We start from the raw sequence: 13,371 nt of genomic DNA, 5'->3' as shown, positions 1-13,371 counted from the left end.
TTGGATTAGCTACTGGGAATCCCACAGGTCAGGCCTCCCCATCATGTACTATTAAATTTAAATTGTGCCACTATTGATGGCCCACATAGAGACCAAGGACAGAGGTAGAACTAGGAATGATGTTCTGCGGAGTAAGGTAAGGAAAATTTGGAAATGTAAGGTGAAAAGTTGAGACAATAAAACGGTAAAGCAAATTGGGTGAAAACAAGTAGAGTGGGACTGGAATGGACAGAGAGATCAAAGGTAATAATCATCTTTGGCCTCCTTGTCTTGAGAGACAATGGGTAAGCGCCTAGAAGTAGTTTGTGGAGCAGCGCCTGGAGTCAGCAAATAAGGTCCATGCAAAGAATTGTTGTAAAAAAAAATTCCAAGTTCTTTATCTGAATGCACAAAGCATTTGCAATAAGATAGATGAACTAGTGGCACAAATACAGAGACATTGTTACAAGATGACTGAAGTTGGGAAATAAATATTTCAGGGTATACAACACTTCAAAGACAGACAGAATGGAAAAGGAGGAGGAGTAGCCCTTATAATAAAGAATGACATAAGGACAGTAGTGGAAAAGGATCGTGGCTCAGAAGATCAGGATGTAGAATCATTATGGGTGGAGATTAAGAATAGCAAGAGTTAGAGAATGTTGGTTGGAGTAGTTTATAGGCCCTCTAACAGTAGTTATACCACTGGGAAGAGCATTAAGCGAGAAATAATTGGAGCTTGGAACAAAAACAATGAGGCTGGATTTTACAGACCCCCTGATGTTGAGTTTCATGGCGGTGGGGGGGGGGGGGGGCCGCAAAATGCCTCTGGGAATGGGCGGCCACGCACCCCGACACTGGGAGGGCCCAGCCCGATATTGCCGGCAGCGGAGACACCGCTCGCTGCCGGGACCCCTATTTGCATATTCAAATAAATGTAAATGAATGCATTAATTATACTTATGTCCCCGCCTGAGTTCCCGCTCCAATCTTTGGTGCGGAGGACGGCACTCCCATGACTTTGGATCCCTATCTGGGGAAATGAGGTGGAACACTTGTGAGGAGGGCTTGGAGGTAAGTTTCTGAGTGTGGGGGAGGGAGAAGCGTGGTCAAAGTAACATCGTTGGTGTACGGGATGGTGGGAAGAGTTTGAGGTTAAAGTTTATGCACTTTGGGGGGAGCGTGGTGGAAAGGTCAGTGGACAAGGTAAGTGTTTTGGGGGGGAGCGGGCAAATAATTAATTCAATTGGTATTGGGGGTGGGAGAGGGGCAGAAGAAATGTCTTTATTTTTATGTTCTTGTGCTTTAAATATTTAAATTTAATGGTAGGGCTCAAAGCCCTTTAAAAATGGCGTCAGCACCTTTTAATTTATTTAGAGATACAGCACTGAAACAGGCCCTTCAGCTCACCGAGTTTGTGCCTACCAACAACCACCCATTTATACTAATCCTACATTAACCCCATATTCTCTACCACATCCCCACCATTCTCCTACCACCTGCCTACACTAGGGGCAATTTACAATGGCCAATTTAGTTTTCAACCTGCAAGTCTTTGGCTGTGGGAGGAAACCGGAGCACCCAGCGGAAACCCACGCAGTCACAGGGAGAACTTGCAAACTCCACACAGGCAGTACCCAGAACTGAACCCGGGTCGCTGGAGCTGTGAGGCTGTGGTGCTAACCACTGCGCCACTGTGCCGCCCTGTGCACAGGCAGCTGACGCCATTGCTAGGGATGGACAGCCGCCCCCTCCACATGATTGGGAGGGGTGGCCCGCCCCTGCTATTTAAATGAGCCTCCGCGCTTAGGATCGCAGCGGCTCCGCCAAGAGTGGACTGCAATTGTTGTTGCCCTTCGTCGATTTCGCGGCGGGCTTATAAAATTCAGCCCAATGTAATAATTGTGGAGGACTTTAATCTTCATATAGACTGTACCAATCAAATTGGCAAAGGTGGTCTGAAAGATAGGTTTATAGAATGTTTTTGTGACAGTTTCCTGGAACAATGCATTGTGGAATCAACTAGGGATAAAGCTAAGAAATGCTGGAAATACTCAGCAGGTCTGGCAGCATCTGTGGAGAGAGAAACAGAGTTAATGTTTCAGGTCAGTGACCCTTCTTCAGAACCGGCAAATATTAGAATGTGAAAGGTTTTAAGCAAGTAAAGCGGGGGTGGAGCAAGATATAACAAAGGAGAAGGTGTAAATAGGACAAGGTCACAGAGAATAACCGACAGAAGGTCATGGAGCAAAGGCAAACAATATGTTAATGGTGTGTTGAAAGACAAAGCATTAGTACAGATAGGGTGTTAATGGACTAAAAGCTGAACAGCCGCAAGTACAAACATGAAAAAAGACAATGGATAGGCAAACTGAACAAACTAAGATAAAATAAAATAAAATAAACACAAAAAAGATATAAAAAAGAAAAAAGAGAAATTATTGAACTCAATGTTCAGTCCGGCAGGCTGTAGCATGCCTAATCAATAAATGAGATAATGTTCCCCGAGTTTGTGTTGATGTCCACTGGAACATTGCAGCAATCCCAGGGAAGAGATTTGAGCATGAGAGAAGGGGGGAGTGTTGAAATGGCAAGCAACCAGAAGCTCGGGGTCATGTTTTCTGCCACTGTCACTGACCCACTGGAGATCTTCCCTCTACAGCTTCCAACCTCATAGTCCAGCAGCCCGCTTCTACCTCATTCCCAAAATCCACAAACAGGACTGTGCTGGCTGACCCATTGTTTCAGCCTGTTCCTGCCCCACTGAACTTATTTCTTCCTATCTTGACTCTATCTTTTCTCCCCTGGTCCAGTCACTTCCCACCAACATCCGTGACTCTTCTGATGCCCTACGTCATTTTGACAATTTCCAGTTTCCTAGCTCCAACTGCCTCCTTTTCACTATGGACGTCCAATCTCTCTAGACCTCCTTCCCCCACCAGGATGGTTTGAGGGCTCTCCACTTCTTCCTTGAACAGAGGCCAAACCAGTCCCCATCCATCACCACCCTCCTCCGCCTGGCTAAACCTGTTCGCACATAGAACAACTTCTCCTTCAACTCCATTCACTTCCTTCAAGTAAAAGGTGTTGCTATGGGTACCCGCATGGGTCCTAGTTACGCTTGTCTTTTTGTGGGATATGTCGAACATTCCTTGTTCCAGTCCTAATCAGGCCCCCTCCCCCAACTCTTCTTCCGGTACACTGATGACTGTATCGGTGCCGTTTCCTGCTCCTGCCCAGAACTGAAAAACTTTATCAACTTTGCTTCTAATTTCCACCCTTCTCTCACCTTTACATGGTCCATCTCCAACACTTCCCTTCCCTTCCTGGACTTCTCTGTCTCCATCTCTGGGGATAGGCTGTCTACTAATATTCATGATAAGCCCACCGACTCTCACAGCTACCTCAACTACACTTGTTCACACCCAGCCTCCTGTAAGGACTCCATTCTATTCTCCCAGTTTCTCTGTCTCCGACACAACTGCTCTGATGATGCTACCTTCCATGACAGTGCTTCTGATATGTCTTCCTTTTTCCTCAACCAAGGATTCCCCCCCCCCCACTGTGGTTGACAGGGCCCTCAACTGTGTCCGGCCCATTTCCCGCACCTCTACCCTCACCCCTTCCCCTCCCTCCCAGAACTGCGACAGGGTTCCCCTTGACCTCACATTTCACCCCATCAGCCTCCATATCCAAAGGATCATCCTCCGCCATTTTCACCACCTCCAGCGTGATGCCACTACCAAATGCACCCCTTCCCCTCTCAGCATTCTGAAGGAATCGTTCCCTCCACGACACCCTGGTCCTCTCCTCCATTACCCCCACCACATCAACCCCTTCCCACGACACCTTTCCCTGCAATCGCAGGAGGTGTAATACCTACCCATTGACCTCCTCTCTCCTCACTATCCCAGGCCCCAAACACTCCTTTCAGGTGAAGCAGCGATTTAATTGTACTTCTTTCAATGCAGTATACTGTATTTGCAGCTCACAATGTGGTCTCCTCTACATTGGGGAGACCAAACGCAGACTGGGTGACCACTTTGCGGAACACCTCCATTCAGTCCGCAAGCAGGACCCTGAGCTTCCGGTTGCTTGCCATTTCAACACTCCCCCCTGCTCTCATGCTCACATCTCTGTCCTGGGATTGCTGCAGTGTTCCAGTGAACATCAACGCAAACTCGAGGAACAGCATCTCATCTACTGATTAGACACGCTACAGCCTGCCGGACTGAACATTGAGTTCAATAATTTCAGAGCATGACGGGCCCCCCATTTTACTTTTATTTTTAGTTATTTTTTATTTTTTATTTTTTTTTGTGTGTTTATTTTATTTTATTGTATCTTAGTTTGTTCAGTTTGCCTATCCACTGTTTTTTTCATGTTTGTACTTGCGGCTGTTCAGTTTTCAGTCCGTTAACACCCTATCTGTACTAACGCTTTGTCTTTCAACACACCATTAGCATATTGTTTGCCTTTGCTCCATGACCTTCTGGTCAGTTATTCTCTGTGACCTGGTCCTATTTACACCTTCTCCTTAGTTATCTCTTGAACCCACCCCCACTTTACTTGCTTAAAACCTTTCACATTTCTAATATTTGCCAGTTCTGAACAAGGGTCACTGACCTGAAACGTTAACTCTGCTTCTCTCTCCACAGATGCTGCCAGACCTGCTGGCCAAAATTTTACCGTAATCGCTGGCTCCGGCACGGGTGGAACTCAAACGGATGCGGCCTCCGTTCCCGCGCTGCGTCTCCCATCCACCGGCATCACGCACGGGGCAGCCAATTAGCGGCCCCGCGGCGTAACTGAGACCTGAATCGGCTGGTGCGGGCAGGAAGATATACATCATTGGGGGCGGAGCCACATCCGGGAATGTCTGACGTAAACCCTTGAAAAATGTTTACCTCAATGAAATTGACCAAAAATCTGCTGTATTAGTTGTGGTTCACTGAGAGGCTACAGTTCTGTTAGTGCAGAAAGAGTCAGAGATTCAAACACAGGTGGAGGAAGTCATGGAGGGGAGAAGCACTCGCTCAGCCCCCCCGTTTTTCAGATGATTCACTACAGGTCCTCCTTCAGGCGGTTGAGGAGAGGCATAATATCCTCTTTAACCCAGATGGTAGAAGGCGACCGTCGACAGCGACAAAGAGGGCCTGGCTGGAGGTCGCGGAGGAGGTCAGCAGTCGTGGTGTCAATCGGCGCACATGGATACAGTGCCGCAAGTGCCTCAATGACCTGCTTCGCTCTGCCCGGGTAAGGGGCATTCCTCATTCATCTAATCGTTATTTTGTCAAGGGAGGGTGTATTTATATTCATGATTCAATGTGGAGCCCCTGCATGATCATTGCCTGGCTGCCTCCTTGCATTGGGATGCAAGATGGGCATATGTCAGATGAACGTTAAGGAAAATTGATGAGGGCAAGCTCAGCAATGGCACAGCAGTCAAAAGCCACATCAAACCATTTGGGTGATTGCGTGAAATGCGCACACAAATGTTTGACCTAATTTTTTTCTGTCATTAGGAAAAGAGGGCACACAACGCCCGAGAGAGGTCCCGGACAGGTGGTGGCGTGGCCTGTCCAACATTCCTCAGTAGAATGGAGGAGGACGCATTGATGATAGCAGGGGAGGAAGGAGGATGAGCCGTAGCAGATGGCGAGGCCGGTGGACATGGCCATGATCGTGAGTGATCCAGAAAGTGGTGTATTAGTGCATTTCGGGGGGGAGGGGGCAGGGTGGGGGAGTTTGATGGGCCAATGTTGTTATGAGTTACTAATGATGAAGGAAGAGCAGTGGATGTGGTGTATATGGATTTTAGCAAGGCGTTTGATAAGGTTCCCCATGGTAGGCTCATTCAGAAAGTAAGGAGGCATGGGATACAGGGAAATTTGGCTGTCTGGATACAGAATTGGCTGGCCCATAGAAGTCAGAGGGTGGTTGTAGATGGAAAGTATTCAGCCTGGAGCTCGGTGACCAGTGGTGTTCTGCAGGGATCTGTTCTGGGACCTCTGCTCTTTGTGATTTTTATAAATGACTTGGATGAGGAAGTGGAAGGCTGGGTTAGTAAGTTTGCCGATGACACGAAGGTTGCTGGAGTTGTGGATAGTGTGGAAGGCTGTTGTAGGTTGCAACGGGACATTGACAGTATGCAGAGCTGGGCTGAGAAGTGGCAGATGGAGTTCAACCTGGAAAAGTGTGAAGTGATTCATTTTGGAAGGTCGAATTTGAATGCAGAATACAGGCTTAAAGACAGGATTCTTGGCAGTGTGGAGGAACAGAGGGATCTTGGGGTCCACGTCCATAGATCCCTCAAAGTTGCCACCCAAGTTGATCGGGTTGTTAAGAAGGCGTATGGGATGTTGGCTTTCATTAACAGGGGGATTGAGTTTAAGAGCCGCGAGGTTATGCTGCAGCTGTATAAAGCCCTGGTTAGACCACACTTGGAATATTGTGTTCAGTTCTGGTCGCCTCATTATAGGAAGGATGTGGAAGCTTTAGAGAGGGTGCAGAGGAGATTTACCAGGATGCTGCCTGGACTGGAGGGCATGTCTTATGAAGAAAGGTTGAGGGAGCTAGGGCTTTTCTCATTGGAGCGAAGAAGGATGAGAGGTGACTTGATAGAGGGGTACAAGATGATGAGAGGCATAGATAGAGTGGATAGCCAGAGACTTTTTCCCAGGGCGGAAAGGGCTATCACCAGGGGGCCTAGTTTTAAGGTGATTGGAGGAAGGTTTAGGGGAGATGTCAGAGGTAGGTTCTTTACACAGAGAGTGGTGGGTGCGTGGAATGCACTTCCAGCGGTGGTAGTAGAAGCAGATACATTAGGGATATTTAAGCGACTCTTGGATAGATACATGGATGATAGTAGAATGAAGGGTATGTAGGTAGTTTGATCTTAGAGTAGGTTAAAGGGTCGGCACAATATCGTGGGCCGAAGGGCCTGTACTGTGCTGTACTGTTCTATGTTCTATGTTTAACATAATTAAGCCCTCAAAAGTCCCATCATACTGATGTGACCATAATGGACTCAAATACATGTTCTCCACTCTGGCTTTCTGATCAAACTGATCAATATGATTTTCCCAGCAGGTGACCGACTGCATGGAACAGGAAGCATCTCAGTTGTACCACCATCCACCTCTGAGGTTGAGGAGAGCGCCTCAGAGGGTGCACCGTCACATCCTCGCGGCGCACCAAGCACCAGCGCAGATACAGACACCGCGGTTGGGATTTGCGTGTCCGTGGACTCGATTTCACATCCAGGTGTCAGCACAGCACAGGTGCCAGGCCAGCCACCGGAGGGAGAATCGGCCGATGCCTCACACAGTTGGAGGAGTGTGGGAGGCCAGGCCAGTGCAGAGCAGCAAGCTGATGGCATGCCTTTGAGAAAATCCATTCAGCGGGAGATGTTGCAGGTGCAGCAAGCGGTCCTTGAAAATCTGGCGGAGCTGCCTGAGACAATGCGCGCAATTAATCAAACTCTGTCTACATCCATCCAGAGTATGATTTCTGCTCACTCTCAGGCAATTGAGCATCTGGCTTCCCCCATTGACAGATTGGCGGCTGCAGTGGAAGGGCCAGTTCTGGATGCACTTCGTGATGTCAGATCAATTGTGGCCTCCCTGGACCAGAGCATCAGAGAGCAGAATCTGATGCGCTGGTGCCAGGTCGAGGCCGCTCATCCCTCTGATGTCACCACTGAGGATCATCAGAGCCTCATGAGGGCACAGGGGCAGCAGATTGCATATGGGAGCTCCTTTCAGGGCGCCTCTGGTGCATCCTCCAGCTCCTTACTCCCTCAGCCAGGGACATGTGATCAGCGAAATCCCAGGGTGTTGCAGGGTACTCCTGAGATTTCTCAGGAGAACCCTGAGATGCCGGGGCCCTCACAGCCGCGAGCAAGCAGAGGACGTCCGCCAAAGTCATCACAAGCAGGGCAGCAAACAGTTCAGCCACCTGCCTCTAGTGTGTCTGGTGGCGAGGGATCATGCACCCGAAAGAGCACTCGGAAAAGATTTAAGAAATCACTTTAACATCACTAATGGTTCACAGGGTGAATTGAAAGGTTTTTTTATTTGAATGTGTTATAAAATATTGTAATAAAATCGGGTTCTCTGAGATTTTGTCATGGCTTTCCTAAAGTCAATTCCAACATTGTTGCTCAACAAAAGTAGTTCAACATGTGAGGTCTCACACCTGGGTGGCGTTCCTCATGATGTGAAGGATTGCATCGTTGCATTCTCTCTCCCCGTGAAGGTGAGTGAATTTGTCCTTTTAGAGCCTCACAATTAGTCTTGTCATACGGTAATCCCAATTGTGCGAAAATTTACAGACTCTCAATGGAAATGTCTGCCTCTTAAAGACCCCCTTGTCTATTGAGCACTTAGATCCAAATTAAATTCAGCTTCCTCTCCATGACCATCAAGTCAGTGGTGTCCAGCTTCATCATCAGAAACATCATCATCATCTGATGACACATCGCGATGACGCTGATCCTTCTCCAGTGCCTCTCCATTTTCAGTCACCAGGTTATGTAAGGCACAGCAGATGACAATTATTCTTGCAACCCTTGAAGGTGCGTACTGCAGTGCTGCACCTGAGTGGTCAAGACACCTGAACCTCACCTTAAGCAGGCCTATAGTTTGTTCAATGGTCACTGTGGTGGCCGCATGGCTCTCATTGTATCCTTCCTCCACATGACCCCTTGGATTCCTCACTGGTGTCATTAGCTATGTCTTCAGAGGATAACCCCCTGTTGCCAAGTATCCATCTCTCCATTCTGTCTGGAGGCCTGAAAAGTGCAGGTACGTGGGAGTTTCGGAGAATGAAGGCATCATGACAACTCCCAGGGTAACGTGCACACACCTGCATGATTCTCTGACGATGATCACAGACGAGCTGAACGTTCATTGAATGGTATCTCTTGCAGTTAATCAATGCCCCCAACTGACCTGCTGGGGCTCCGAAGGCCACATGAGTACAGTCAATCACGCCCTGTACCATCGGAAACCCAGATATAGTGCTGAAGCCTCTGGCTCTCTCAGCCTCACAGGTGTTGTCCGCCTTGAACGTGATGAATTGGTTACCACGTTGGAACAATGCATCAGTCACAACCTTGATGCAGTGGTGCGCTGCTGCTTGTGAGACTCCGCACAAGTCTGCTGCTGAGGCTTGGAATGAGCCAGACGCATAGAAGTTAAGAGATATTGTAACCTTTAGAGCGACCGTCATTGTATGGCCTCCGATACAGTTTGAGGAAACATCCACTGCCAACATCTCACAAAGAGATGTGACAGTCTCCCGTGACAGCCGCAGTCTTCTTCTGCACTGGCAATCTGACAGCTGCAGGTAGCTCAGACGCAGCCGGTATGCCTCTCCTGGTGTGTAGACACGTATCCTGACATGTGTTCACTAACGGGCGACTCTGCCACCTGCTCTCCCTCCCACATCACGATGGTGCACTGGGTCAGCTTGTTGCATGTTCCCCTGCACATTTGTCCTTCTGTCCCTCATAGGGGCAAGGTCCTCCTCATCTGATGATCCACCTCCACATTGAACACTTCCCATTGCTGTACTAATCACCAGATGTTCTGACCACAGGTATTAGCTTCCAGCAGTTAGGACTGGCTCACGAGATCCCCTTCCTTTCACCACATAAATCAAAGTTGATGGGACCCATCAGCAGTGCAGAACATTCAGATGAATCCTTTAGGACTAGTTGCAAGTCACACACCTTGTCAGGATATACAAATAGCATTAGAATTATTTCAGAGTAAAACTGAAAATTGTACTTCCAACTCCCTCCTGAATCAATGCCTGCCGCCCTGATGGAGCTGCTGGCTGGCCGACACGCCCCTCGAGCCGATTTAGTTTAGTTTAGAGATACAGCACTGAAACAGGCCCTTCGGCCCACCGAGTCTGTGCCGACCATTAACCACCCATTTATACGAATCCTACACTAAGCCCATATTCCTGTCACATCCCCAACTGTCCCTATATATTTCCCTACCACCTACCTATACTAGGGGCAATTTATAATGGCCAATTAACCTATCAACCTGCAAGTCTTTGGCATGTGGGAGGAAACCGGAGCACCCGGAGGAAACCCACGCAGACACAGGGAGAACTTGCAAACTCCGCACAGGCAGTACCCAGAATCGAACCCGGGTCCCTGGAGCTGTGAGGCTGCGGTGCTAACCACTGCGCCACTGTGCCGCCCAGATTTACGGACGTTAAATCAGACCTCATACGTAAAATTGTAGTAAATTGCTTTGTAAACGACCTCAATTACCTTTCAATTACTTGTAAACGGGCGGAGAGCGCAGACTCGCTCATGCCCGACTTCCGACATTGGTAAAATGACGTCTGCGCGTAATGACGCCGGGGACACGGCCCGACGTCATCACGCTTCATTTTACCATCCGGACGCCTCCGAAGAGACACGTTTAATGCCGGTAAAATTCCGGCCGCTGAGTATTTCCAGCATTTCTTGTTTTTATTTCAGTTCTCCAGCATCTTCAGTATCTTGCTTTTAGGGATAAAGCTATTTTAGATCTAGTATTGTGCCATGAGGCAGGGTTAATTCGTATTTTCATAGTAAAAGTTCCGCTGGGAAAAAGTGATCATAATACAAGTGAATTCCATATTAAGTTTGAAAGGGACATACTCCAATCCCAATCAAGAATTTTAAACTTAAACAAAGTCAATTACACAGGTATGAGGGGAAAGCTGACTAAGGTTGAATGGGTAAATAGACTAAAAGCTATGGTGGTAAATAAGCAGTGAGAATCATTTAAAGAAACAATTAAAATCATTCAACAAAAATACATTCCATTAAAAAACAAAAACTCAGCAAGAAAGATCCATCCCTGGCTTTCTCAGCAATTTAAGGATAGTATTAGATTAAAAGAAGAGTCTTATAATGTTGCAAGAATAGTAGTAAGCATGAGGATTGCGATTGTTTCAGAAACCAGTAAAGGGTAATCAAAAAGTTGATAAAAAGGGAAAAAATAAAATGAGAATAAACTAGCCAGGAATATAAAAACAGAATGTAAGAGCTTTTACAAGTATATAAAAAAGGAAGAGAGTAGCTAAAGTAACATTGGTCGTTTAAAGGCAGAGACAGGAGAAATTATCATGGGGAATGAGGAAGAAACTTTGAGTACATCTTTTGTATCTGCCTTCACAGTAGAAGACACAAATTACATACCAGAAATAATGGGTTACCAAGGGGCTATTAAGAGTGAGGAACTTAGGGTAATTGATATCAGAAGAGAAAAAGTATTGGAGAAACTTAAGGGACTAAAATTTAACAAAACCCCAGGACCCGATGGCCTACATCCTGGGGTTCTAAAAGAGGCAGCTGCAGAGATAGTGGATGCACTGGTTATGATTTTCCAATATTCCCTAGATTCTATAACGGTCTCTGTGGATTGGAAGTCAACAAATGTAACACTGCTATTCAAGAAAGGAAGGAGAGAGAAACAGGAGACTATAGGCCAATTAGCCTGATGTCATTCATTGGGAAAATGCTGGAATCTATTATTAAGGAAGTCAAAACAATGCACTTAGAAAATCATAGCACGATCAGACAAAGTCAATACAGTTTTACAGAAGGAAAATCGTGTTTGACAAACTTATTAGAGTTTTTTGAGGATATAACTAGTAGGATAGATAAAGGGGTGCCAATAGATGTAGTATACTTGGATTTCCAAAAGGCATTCTGTGATGGAATATAGGTATAATAGGCTTAATTAAGTAGAATTTGGAAATAGTTAGTGTATTATGCCTTTTAGAGTTAGGGATTGAGTTGATGGTCAGTTTTTAGAACTCACTGACATTCGCCATTAAGAAGGTAGAATAGGAAAATTTCAAGGTCCTTGTTATGAACCAGAAACAAGTTGGGAAATCCATTTGTGTCTCTGTTGTCAGGGTCTTGGAAGATAAACACACACATTGAAATATCCTGTCAGTAAGAGGTAATAAATTTAATAATAGCAATAAATTTAATTGGTTTGTACAGACAGGTCGGCTCCGGAGGTTGCTTTGGGATGCCATAGAAAGGGCAATTATAGATAATGAAACAATAAATGGAATGGCTAACAGGAACAAGAGAGGTTAAGTAAACACAATTCTTAACATTTTGACCAGATAAATGCTCACAACTTCAAAAGCAAAGGAAGTTCAGTGAAACATTAAGTGGATATGGTAATTAAAGATATGGATTTTAAAAGGAAGACAGGAAAGTCACATTTAAATGCTAAAAATCAGATGACACTTCAGGAAAAGTATAAACATTAAAGGTTTTTGAAGCAAAGCTTAGAGGCGTTGAATCCTCAAACAATGCTTCTCAACTAAGGGGAATTTAAGGTAAAAAGTTTACTTGAAATTTTGATGGATATTCTGGATATTCTAAGATATTTTGCTGTAACATTAGCAAGGTTAAACTTTTGGATTCTATGTTAGAAATAAGATTATGTGTTACATTTTTTTTTAGTAATATTTGATATTGTGATATACCTATCCACTGAGAAGTGTATTGCATGTTGAATTCTTTAATAAATCTATAAAAGTTAATAAATCGTCTCATGTAGCATTCTGTTTACAACGACAAGGAACCCCCTCTCTGTGTCTCTCTAAGTGGAGAGATACGTATTGAAGAGAGTTCCCAGACCCTTATAATCTCTGGGATATTTATGACTTAGCCATAATTGTTAAAAATAGGCTATCTGAAAGATGGTAATATTCTCTGTCGGTTTTCTTTCTTTGAAGGAAAGCTAGTAAAATTCTTTGGACACAAATAAGTGTCTATGAGAATTTGCCTTGTTTGCACTTGATTAAAGGAGATTCATAGGATGTACTCCTGATTTGGTTTAGTCCCTAAGAGGGATTAAAATCATAAATCACTTCAATTCGATAAGGTGACACACAAAACGTTAAGACGCAAGATAAGGGCTCATGGAGTTGGGGGTAATATATTAGCATGGATAGATGATTGGTTAACAGAGAGGAAGCAAAGAGTAGGGATAAATGGGGCATTTTCATGTTGGCAGGCTGTAACTAGTGGAGTACTGCAAGGATCAGGCTGGGGCCTCAGCTGTTGAAAATCTATATTAATGTCTTAGACAAAGAGACCAATAGTAATGTCTGTACGTTTGCTGATGATACAAAGCTAGGTGGAAATGTAAGCTGTGAGGAGGACACTAAGAGGCTGCAAAAGTGAATTGACAACAAGGTGGCAGATGGAGTATAATGTGGGGAAGTGTGAGGATAGAAAAGCACCGTATTTTTTAAAAGGCATGAAACTTGTAAATGTTGATGTTCAAAGGGACTTTGGTGTACTCATACAAGGAACACAAAAAGTTGGCATGCAGGTACAGCGAGCAATTA

Source organism: Heterodontus francisci, chromosome 4 (genome assembly GCF_036365525.1).
Source record: "Heterodontus francisci isolate sHetFra1 chromosome 4, sHetFra1.hap1, whole genome shotgun sequence".
NCBI lineage: Eukaryota > Metazoa > Chordata > Chondrichthyes > Heterodontiformes > Heterodontidae > Heterodontus > Heterodontus francisci.
This window is presented reverse-complemented; position numbering follows the sequence as displayed.